This window comes from Chamaea fasciata, unplaced genomic scaffold, assembly GCF_029207755.1.
Source record: "Chamaea fasciata isolate MVZ Bird 193981 ecotype frontalis unplaced genomic scaffold, bChaFas1.0.hap1 SCAF_20, whole genome shotgun sequence".
Taxonomy (NCBI): Eukaryota; Metazoa; Chordata; class Aves; order Passeriformes; family Sylviidae; genus Chamaea; species Chamaea fasciata.
The window spans coordinates 10,648,328-10,657,984 of NW_027094105.1; positions in this window are offsets into that span (position 1 = coordinate 10,648,328).

The following is a 9,657-nucleotide window of genomic DNA, read 5'->3' on the forward strand; positions in this document are numbered from 1 at the left end:
GACACCCAGGGCTCTGCCTGGCCCCAGGGCCCTCTGGCTGCACAAACACGGACCCGGACCGGGCCCATGTCCCTGATGTGCAAGGCTGGGGCTCCCCAGCCACGGCAGGGCTCTCCCACAGGACCACTGCCCTGGTGGGCGAGACCCTGGCACGGCCCTGGCTCTGGGGGGGCTCGGGGGGTGTGAGAGGAGCCAGGTGCCCTGGCAGCACCACCCTCCCTCTGAGCGGGGCTGCGGGCTCGAGCCTGGCATCCCTTAATTGATTGATCGGCTTGGACTGTCAGCGCTTACAGAGATAATTCAATTTATAAAATCCCATTAAGTAGTGAAAGATTTTTTGATTGTTGAATTGTTTCCTATGTTATGCAAGTCATTTTGGTTCCTCTCACTTGGAAATCCGCTTCCCATTTGCCAGAGCTGGCGATGGAGCCATTCCCCTCCTCCGGCTGGTGCTCAGATGCTCCGAGGGCGGGTGAGCACCAGACAGAGGCAGCTGGGGCAAAGGAGGTGCCCCAAGTTCGTGGCCTGGCAGTGCCCCATGGCATCCTGGTGTCCTGTGCTGTCCCAGTGTCCTGTGCTGTCCCAGCGTCCTGTGGTGTCCCGTGCTGTCCCAGTGTCCCACAGTGCCCTGGTTTGTGGGATCATCCCTGCAACTTTCCCGCAACTCTCATCGTGGGCACGGGCAGCGGTCCGGCAGCAGCTTCCCCCGGCAGCCCAGTCCATCCCTCTGCCTCTGTTCCCGTGCCAGAGCAGCACCAGGGCCCCGAGGCGGCTGTGGGTGTACGCAGAGCCGGGGTACCGGGGTGCCCCCACCCTGGTGACCCCAGACAGGGGGTCAGAGCCGGGCACAGGCAGGGGGACCTGGGGCTGCCACGTGGCTGCTGAAGTTTGGTTCCCCTTTTGAGCTCTTTGTTTCCATCCCCCACCCCCACCCTGATGCAAACTCTGCTCTCCGGTTTGTTTCCATAGAAATCCTCAGCTGTAAATCCTTAAGTAACTTTTTTTTTTTTTTTTTTTTTTTTATTTATAGTGTGCTATTAATGTCCTTTCAAGCCGAGGACTCCAGGAAATGAAATAATAGAAAAGGCACCACTTTGAAATGCATCCAGGCATTTATTGTTAGTAAGTGAAAAAGTAACATGAGCATTTAAAGAAAATATTGGCAGATAAATTGGGTTTTAAAGAAAATATAATTGGATATAATTTCTCCTTCATTCAGTTAAATATTTATTGTTTTATTGACTTATTTTCTTTTATTTATAATAAGAACCTTAAGCTGAAATTTAATTTTCTTGATATAAATATACGTTTTCATAGAAAATTTGGCATTTAAAAATGTTATCTCAGACATTAATGGCTTTGATAAAAGCACGCGGCTTGTGCAAGGGTTTGGTTTGGATATTTCCAACCTCAGTAAATACGAAGCAGTCTCTATAATCATCATTATCATAACAATTACTATTATTCTAATTAATGGGTAAGCCTAATGGCAATGCATGCACATGGAAAATCTGTGCTTGCTGCATATTTGAGTTCTTCCCACAGTTTTTGCTGAGATCTGCAGAATTTGAGCTCCTCGGAGGAGCCCTGCCCTGGGCAGGGGCAGCTGAGCTCCCGCCCCGTTGGGGTGAGGACGGAGCCTTCTCCCTGCCGGGGCTGGGAACAGAGGGCTCGTTTTACCAGCAGACAGACGGACAGACGGACAGACGGAACCGGCAGCACCATCAGAGGCAGGCCCGTTGCGCTGGTCTTCGCGGGGAGGATCAGCCGCCAGCACGCGTCCCCGGGAGGCTGTGGTGGCACTGCTGGCAGCGGGACACGCTCCCGGGGTCCCGGGGTGTCCCTGCCTGCCTGCTCCAGCCCCTTCCCCTGCCCTCCTGACCCCTCCTGACCCTCCGTGGGACAACCAGGCCCTGTGCCAGTGGGGGAACCTTCTCCCCCGAGGAGCACTTGGTCATGAGGACAGGGAACAGCCCAGCTCTAACAGGGGTGCAGCCAAACCACCCTGCAGATGGAAACGGTGCTTGGATTCAAACCAGTGCCACAGAGGTGAAGGGCTCTGGGCTTCATCACCAGCCCCTGGAGTCACCCTGTCCCCCTGAAATATGTCACGCACACTTCAAACCTTTCCATTTTTATGGGCAGGTTTAACTGCAGCACAGAGCGGCTTATATCAACAGTGAAAAAACGTCCGGTGAGAAAAGGCCTGAAATGGTAAATATTTAACAGGTCCTTTCTGTCCTCTCCTTCTATGTATTAAAATAATTAGTTTAACAAAGAGGACTCTGTTCCCCTGTGTCTGAGCACGACGTGTCTGGTGCAGCAGTGCAGCTGTAATTCAGTCTCGGGTTCTGCTGGCATTTACACTCGCTGCTCCACGCCGCTCTCCCGGTTTACGGTGTCAGCAGAACATCTTGATTGAATTACAGCTCTGGACTCGGTGAGGAGCCAGGGGTTATTCCAGATGTAGTTGAGTTGTAGGTATCTGTCCGTGCTTATCTGGGGTGATAGACCCTCAGGAAAATCAGGAGACCAGATGTGGGAGCCAGTGGCACAGGGCACGGAGCCGTGGCCGCGCCGGCAGCAGCGCCGGGCTCTGCGCTGGCCTCACGGTGCCCGCAGCCTCGGGCACAGGGTCCGCTCGGCTCCTTCTCGTTCGGAGCAGCCAGAGGAGATCCCGTCCTGCAGCTCCATTGGCACGTGCTGCCAGAGGTGGTGGCTGAGAAAGAGACTCGCTTCAGCTCATCCCTGAATTGAAACTCCAGCCACACTCTGGAAAACAGGATGGGAGGGATGAGGCGTCGGCAGGGTCCGGGGTGTGCCGGGCAGCGCCGGCCCCTGGGGACAGCTCTGCCGGCGGTGCCCGGGGGGGACAGGGCCGTGCCCGGGAGGGGACAGGGCCGTGCCCGGGGGGGGACAGGGCGGTGCCCGGGGGGGACAGGGCCGTGCCCGGGAGGGGACAGGGCCGTGCCCGGGGGGGGACAGGGCGGTGCCCGGGGGGGACAGGGCCGTGCCCGGGGGGGACAGGGCGGTGCCCGGGGGGGACAGGGCCGTGCCCGGGGGGGACAGGGCGGTGCCCGGGGGGGACAGGGAGGTGCCCGGGGGGGACAGGGAGGTGCCCGGGAGGGGACAGGGCCGTGCCCGGGAGGGGACAGGGCCGTGCCCGGGGGGGGACAGGGCGGTGCCCGGGGGGGACAGAGCCGTGCCCGGGGGGGACAGGGCCGTGCCCGGGGGGGACAGGGCCGTGCCCGGGGGGGGACAGGGCCGTGCCCGGGGGGGACAGGGCGGTGCCCGGGGGGGACAGGGAGGTGCCCGGGGGGGACAGGGCCGTGCCCGGGAGGGGACAGGGCGGTGCCCGGGGGGGGACAGGGCGGTGCCCGGGGGGGACAGGGCGGTGCCCGGGGGGGGACAGGGCCGTGCCCGGGTGGGACAGGGCGGTGCCCGGGGGGGGACAGGGCGGTGCCCGGGGGGGACAGGGCCGTGCCCGGGGGGGGACAGGGCGGTGCCCGGGGGGGACAGGGCGGTGCCCGGGGGGGGACAGGGCCGTGCCCGGGTGGGGACAGGGCCGTGCCCGGGTGGGGACAGGGCCGTGCCCGGGGGGGACAGGGCCGTGCCCGGGGGGGACAGGGCGGTGCCCGGGGGGGGACAGGGCGGTGCCCGGGGGGGACAGGGCCGTGCCCGGGGGGGACAGGGCCGTGCCCGGGGGGGACAGGGCGGTGCCCGGGGGGGACAGGGCCGTGCCCGGGGGGGGGACAGGGCCGTGCCCGGGGGGGGACAGGGCCGTGCCCAGTGTCCCTGCAGCACCCGGAGCTCTCGGTGCGCACAGCTGCGAGCGGCGCGGTGCCCTCGCCTCCGGCATCGCCCACCGACCCCGCCGGGGGCTCCGAGCAGCGCCTGCCGGGGGCGCGGGGCCGTCCGTGCCTTCGGCCCTTGGACACGGCAGCTTTTTGGGAAGGAGGGAGGAACACGTGCCCGGGGATGTCCCACGGGCCGCATCCTGCCTTTGTCCGCACCCTCGGGCAGCGGCAGCCAGGGCCTTCCCCTAATTTGTCTTGTTAATCAGAGACAGCACACTGATCGGTCATGGTGAGAGCTGGAATAATTGCAGACTCAAAATAGCACCGATTTAAATCTTTCAGATGATAATCTCTTGCCTCGGAAACGCCCGTGCTGTCTTAGCCGTGGGAGAGGGTTCCTGGCAAACCTCTCCCCGGGAATGCCGTGCAGGAGGAGAGGGCAGGCGAGTGGGGCAAGCTGGCATTCCCAGCCGGGGTGGGCACCCCAAAACCCCACACCCTGCAGAGACCCGGGCGGGATACAAGCCCTGAGCTGCCCGGCGTGGCTCTTGGGAGCGCCGAGCTCGAGCAGATGCCCCGGGCAGCAGGCCTGGGGCTCCTGGCTCCGCTGGTGCCACCTCTGCCGGCGCCAGGACACGGGCACTGCCACCCTCACCTACGTCAGTGCTGCCTCCACAACGGGCCTCCTCTCCCATCTGCAGCGCCAACATTTCCAGCAGGATCTATATCTTTCCATAGGCAGTTTGTTTCATCACAGTAACATAATAATGTGCTGAGAAGAGCTCATAGTTGTGAATTAATGTTTAAAAGCTCTCACTTTTGGGTTGTTGAAATGAATGTTAATTTGACAAATGGCAGCCATTGGGATCGAGGCAGCATTAACATGGAAATCAGAGTTAACCTCCAGCGGGGCAGGCGCAAGGTGAGAGGAGCAGCCGCGGCAGCCGCTGTAGTTTTTCACCTGATGCTCACACTGTAAATACTGCCAGTGCCCGATCTATTTATAGAACTAATTTAAAGGCTAGTTCAGGGAAATCTGAATGACATCTCCTTAAGAGAGGCAATCGTGGGGTATCTTGGAATATGTCAGGCAGCTCTCTTGCTTTCTCTCTCAAAAATACTCATATGTCCACTAAATCAATTTGCTTTTCTCTTGTAACTGCATTTGCAGGGCCATTCTTTTCCATTTTCTGTCACTGTCACACGCTAATTCGTGTCACTCTGCTGTGCAGGAGGGCCAGTGCCTGCCCCTCTGCGTGTCACCAGCACAGCTCCCCTGTCCCTCTTGGACCTGTACTCAGGCTGGAGGGGTCCGGGGGGCTCGGGCTTCTCACCGGGGCTGGGGGTCACACCCCCGGGTGCTGCTCTGCCCCTCTGGGTCTGGACACGAACCTTTGCAGAAGCAAAGTGCTTCTCCATGTGCCAGTGCATCTCCAGGTTATTTCTGTGGGGTGGGGGAATCATAAGGATTGCCACAATTTTTTTTCCCTATTATTTACCTTGTTTTCCTTCAGTTCTGACTGAGGAGAAAGGACGAGAATTTTCAAATAGACAAAAGAATGCAATGCCAAAGCCCTGTGTCCTGGGAACAATTAGAGCAGAAAATCCAGGGGAGAAAATTCTGAGCTCAGGGCAGTGGCTCTGGAATGAGGAGAGATCTCCTAATACTCCACACCTGAGTCACCCCCGTGTGGGTGCACTTGACTCTGTGGGTAACTGACCATGGAAACATCTCCAGCAGTCACCCACCCCTTCCAGGAGTCAGCGTTTAATGTGGCCCTGCCCAAACAAGGAGAGCAGTTCCCCTCTGTTCTCTCCACCTCTGGATTCTTCAGATGGTGTTTCTAAAAGTGAGGTGGAGAGCAGGCTGCAGACCAGAGGATTTCAACCCAAACCCAGCAGCTTTGGTTTTGCAAATTATTTAATGTTTTGGAATGTTCCTTACATCTCCAGACATAAATATTCAGCCTTGCAGCTGGGAAACTCCTTTCCAAGTTGATTTTATCAGGTTGAACTACAAATTTTTGTTTAAAAACATTCTTTCCTTGACTCTTAATTGTTCCTGGCCAACAAATGGAAAAGAGGAAAAGGGAGTGAATTACATGACCTGTCTCTTTTTGTTTATTAAGAACTTCTTTCCAGTGTCTGATTCTCACGGAAATATGGTTTCAATTTTCTCTTTGAATTGTGGATCAAGAAATGTTGCCAATACATATTTTTCTCTGTCAAAATTTCATTTAATCTGGGGTCTGTAGATGTCTTGAGAGCCATGTCTCCTCACTGGGTTATTGCTGTGTGCTCCCCTTGTCACGTTAGCTTTCCATCGGAGTCATATTTGATCTGGAAAGGCACCGTAATTTTAAGAAGTGACCAGCACTCCTGGGCTCAGGCTGTGGTTCCTGGTGCTTTGGAGGGACTCAGGTCCACGAGAGGTTGACACCCACCTGGCTGAAGTGAGGGGACCCCCTGTAGCCCGGCCAGGGCTGCAGCTCACAAGCCCTGCCGCACACGCCAAGTGCCGCTGCAGCCGTGGCTGCTCCTGTGCTGGCAGGGCTCTCCTGCAGGGTTCCAGTTCTCAGGACATTGCTCTGTCCCCGCACCTCTCCTGCACTGTGAAATGATGCACTGCGGCTGGCTCTGGTTGTTTCAGACTTTCAAAGGATTAACTTTCACCATCTAAATGAGAAGAAAAGGGGAAGAAATGCCCCACAGCCTCTCCCCACCCCCTGAAAAGAGTTTTTTCTGATGGAACTGGAATGCTGGAAATAATCCAGAGGAATTCGGAGAATGAACCTGTCAGAAGAATATTTTAATAAACCCCGTTTTTCAGCCGTGGTCTCAGCAGCTCACACCCCTCCTCTGCCAGCTGCAGCCAGCCCAGGCAGCTCAGGGAGCTGAGCCAGAGTGCTGCTGCCGGGGGTCCCAGAGGAGCTGGACCTCTGTCCCTGTCCCTTGACACCTGGAGGTTCCGGCTCAGTGTCTGCTGAGCCCTGGGGGGCCCTGCCTGCAGACCCCCCTTGTAGGGCTGCCCCAGGGCACCCTCCTGCTGCCTGTGATTGTCGCTCCACAGCTCCCTGGGAGAAGGTTGGAGCAAGGTGGGTGGTCGGGCAGAGGCTGGGCCCCATCATCTCGGAGGTCTCTTCCAACCCTTGTTGTTCTGTGATTCTGGGGTTCTGTGTGCGAGGGGGGGACACAGCTGGAGATCCCCTGGCATCACCTCACAGGCAGCTGGGCTGTTCTGGGCGCAAGAGCCTCCACGATGCCGTTCCCTCCCAGCATCTCCTCACCTGTGCTTGGCCAGCCCTGTGCCATAAATTAAAGGGGAGCATCTTGAAGGAGGCTTTAATCAAAAGTTAGAAGTTGTAGGCAGCATGTCACAGTTCCTCATCAGGTTGCCATTATAATGCTCTGTAATTGGAAAGACGTTAATATTGACAGTGTTGTGAAGAATGTCCTGCTTCTCCCTGCATGCCTGGATTTGATAGAGTTGAATAATGGAGCAGATATGATGGATTAGAAAAATTCCCCAGCTAAGGTCCCTAATTATAGAGTTTTACCTGCCCAATTAAGGTGGAGTACTTGAGAGAAAACTAGACACCAACTCTCTCCAGGCACCTGAATGCTCTGGGAAGCCTGAGCAGCTATGACAGTGCTGGACTGGAGGATTACTGGAATTTTATCCTTCTTCAAATGTTGCCTTCCTGATGTCCGTGCAGTACGGAGCTAACATCCACCCAGAGGCTGAGCAGCACCTGTAAATGTGGCTGATCCGCAGGCTCTGAGCTGTGCGGCCATTCTGTGCTGCCTGGATGTGGGTTCCAGAGCAGGACCCTGCCCGCTCCCACCATGCCCACAGTCCGGTGTCCTTTGCTGTGTTTAGCAGACCTGAGCCCCCTCGGCCTCGTGGCTGCCCTTCCCTCTGTGCCCAGCACGGGCTGCAGCCCTCCGCAAGGCGGCCAGAGCCGTGGGGCTTTGGGGCTCCGGGGCAGACCCCGAGCCACCCCAAAGTCTTGGAGATGCGGGCCAATGGGACAGAGCATTTTGTGCAGTAAATAATGATTTGTCTGTCTGCAGGCTGAGGATGAGTCCTGGTGGGTTTCCTTTAACCATCCGGAAAAACAGAGGCAGTGTTGGTCCCGGAGAGGCTGACGGGTGACACCTGTGGTGTCTGGGGTGGCACCTGGCACCGTGAAGGGGCAGGTGTGGTGCCACAGAGCCTGCTCACCCCTCCCAGGAGCAGCAGCCGCCTTCCCACTGCTGAGAACATTTCAGCGTCCAAATCTCCCTCTAACCCCTCCCTGAAGTGGTGGGACAATTATCCCATAAATTATGAAATAAATGTTCTGCTGGGGCTCTGGAGCCTGTTTACCCGAGGTGTTCTTTCTTCTCCAGAGATATTCCCGCTGGCTGCTGAGGGATGCAGACGTGCCGGTGCTTTTTTCTTTGCCCCTGCCTCCCTTTCATCTGCTCCCGTGATGAATTGTAGGGGGGAACTACCCAAGCCTGTCTGTTTTGGCTTAGATCAGCTTTTCTTCTCATTATAATTTAAGTCTTTAAGGGTCTTCAGCAGGAGCCTGTAAAAGTCAGCTCGCTCATTGCTGTTGACGCCGCGTGTTTCATGGCCACTCGGGCCGTGATTCATGCGCGGGGCCGGGACGCGGCTCCGCCGCTCCTTTGTGCCGCCAGAACAATGGCTTTGTGCCGCGCCGCCCCGCAAGGGGTTAACCACAAAATCCTGGAAGAGCTGAAAACTATGGATTGAGCAAAATCTCCCTGTCAGCTCTCTGTGATTTTGCTGAGAGCACTTGGACATGCTGGCATTGGATTTACAAATTGAAAATCATTAATAATTCTAACCAGGCTGTGATAAATCTGAGATCAGTCTCGATGAACCTGGACACCATTTCATAAATCAAAAAGATTACTTAGGAATTTTTTAAAATCTGACGTCAAAATGTCATGGTTACTAATGGTTTTTGTAGATCTCTTACAGTGATATATCATTTATCTACGCTACATCTAAAATGTGACACCAGGGCAGAAATGTGATGTCTTTAATATCATGAATACATTTTATCCCATAATAAAGGTATTAACAACTTCTTGCTGTGAATTGTACTTGAAGTTCTGTGCCTGATTTAGTGCTATTGTTATATTAACTGGTTTTCCCCCAGATCTGTGCAGACAAACTGTTGCTCACTTTGTGTGGTGGTGGTGGTGGGCTGAGGACCCACCAAAGCAGAGGAGCTGGCGGCTCAGTCCTGGCTGCGCGCCCCAAGTCCTCTCCTCCTGGTGCCCAGGCACCCCAGGGAACACAGGGTGAGCAAATGCCGGAGCCAGAATGGAGCCAACACACGCACGTGGCTCACAGCACAGGGGTTTGCTTCATCCTGGTTCTTGCAGAATTTTCTCACTCGTTTTAGACAGACCAGTCTGAGAAAAGTTTCCAAGGCTTGAGGAATAAAACCCCAGCAAATGACTGCCAGAAAAAAAGCTTTGAACCACTCCTTTAACTGATGAATGAAGTTAATGCGAAAAAATACCCCTGAAGAAGAAGGTAAGGTCTAAACCAAGGGAGGAAGCTGCCTTTTGCCACTGCTCTGGTTTTGGAAGCAAGCAGATGTTATTTAGCACGGACTGGTTTGGATGCTGTCCTCAGTGAAGGGTGGCTTTGTGCTCTGGGATGGGTTTGGGTTTCGTGCCACTTGTGTCAGCTCCAGCTCCAGGGCACAGCCCAAAGCCTTGGGCTGCTGGAAAATCTGCTGGAAGCAAGTGGCAGCTGAAGGGCCAGGTCCAAGCCCACCCTGAGCACACGTGCACCTGGCCTGGCACCTCACAAACCATTAAACCATCAACCCTC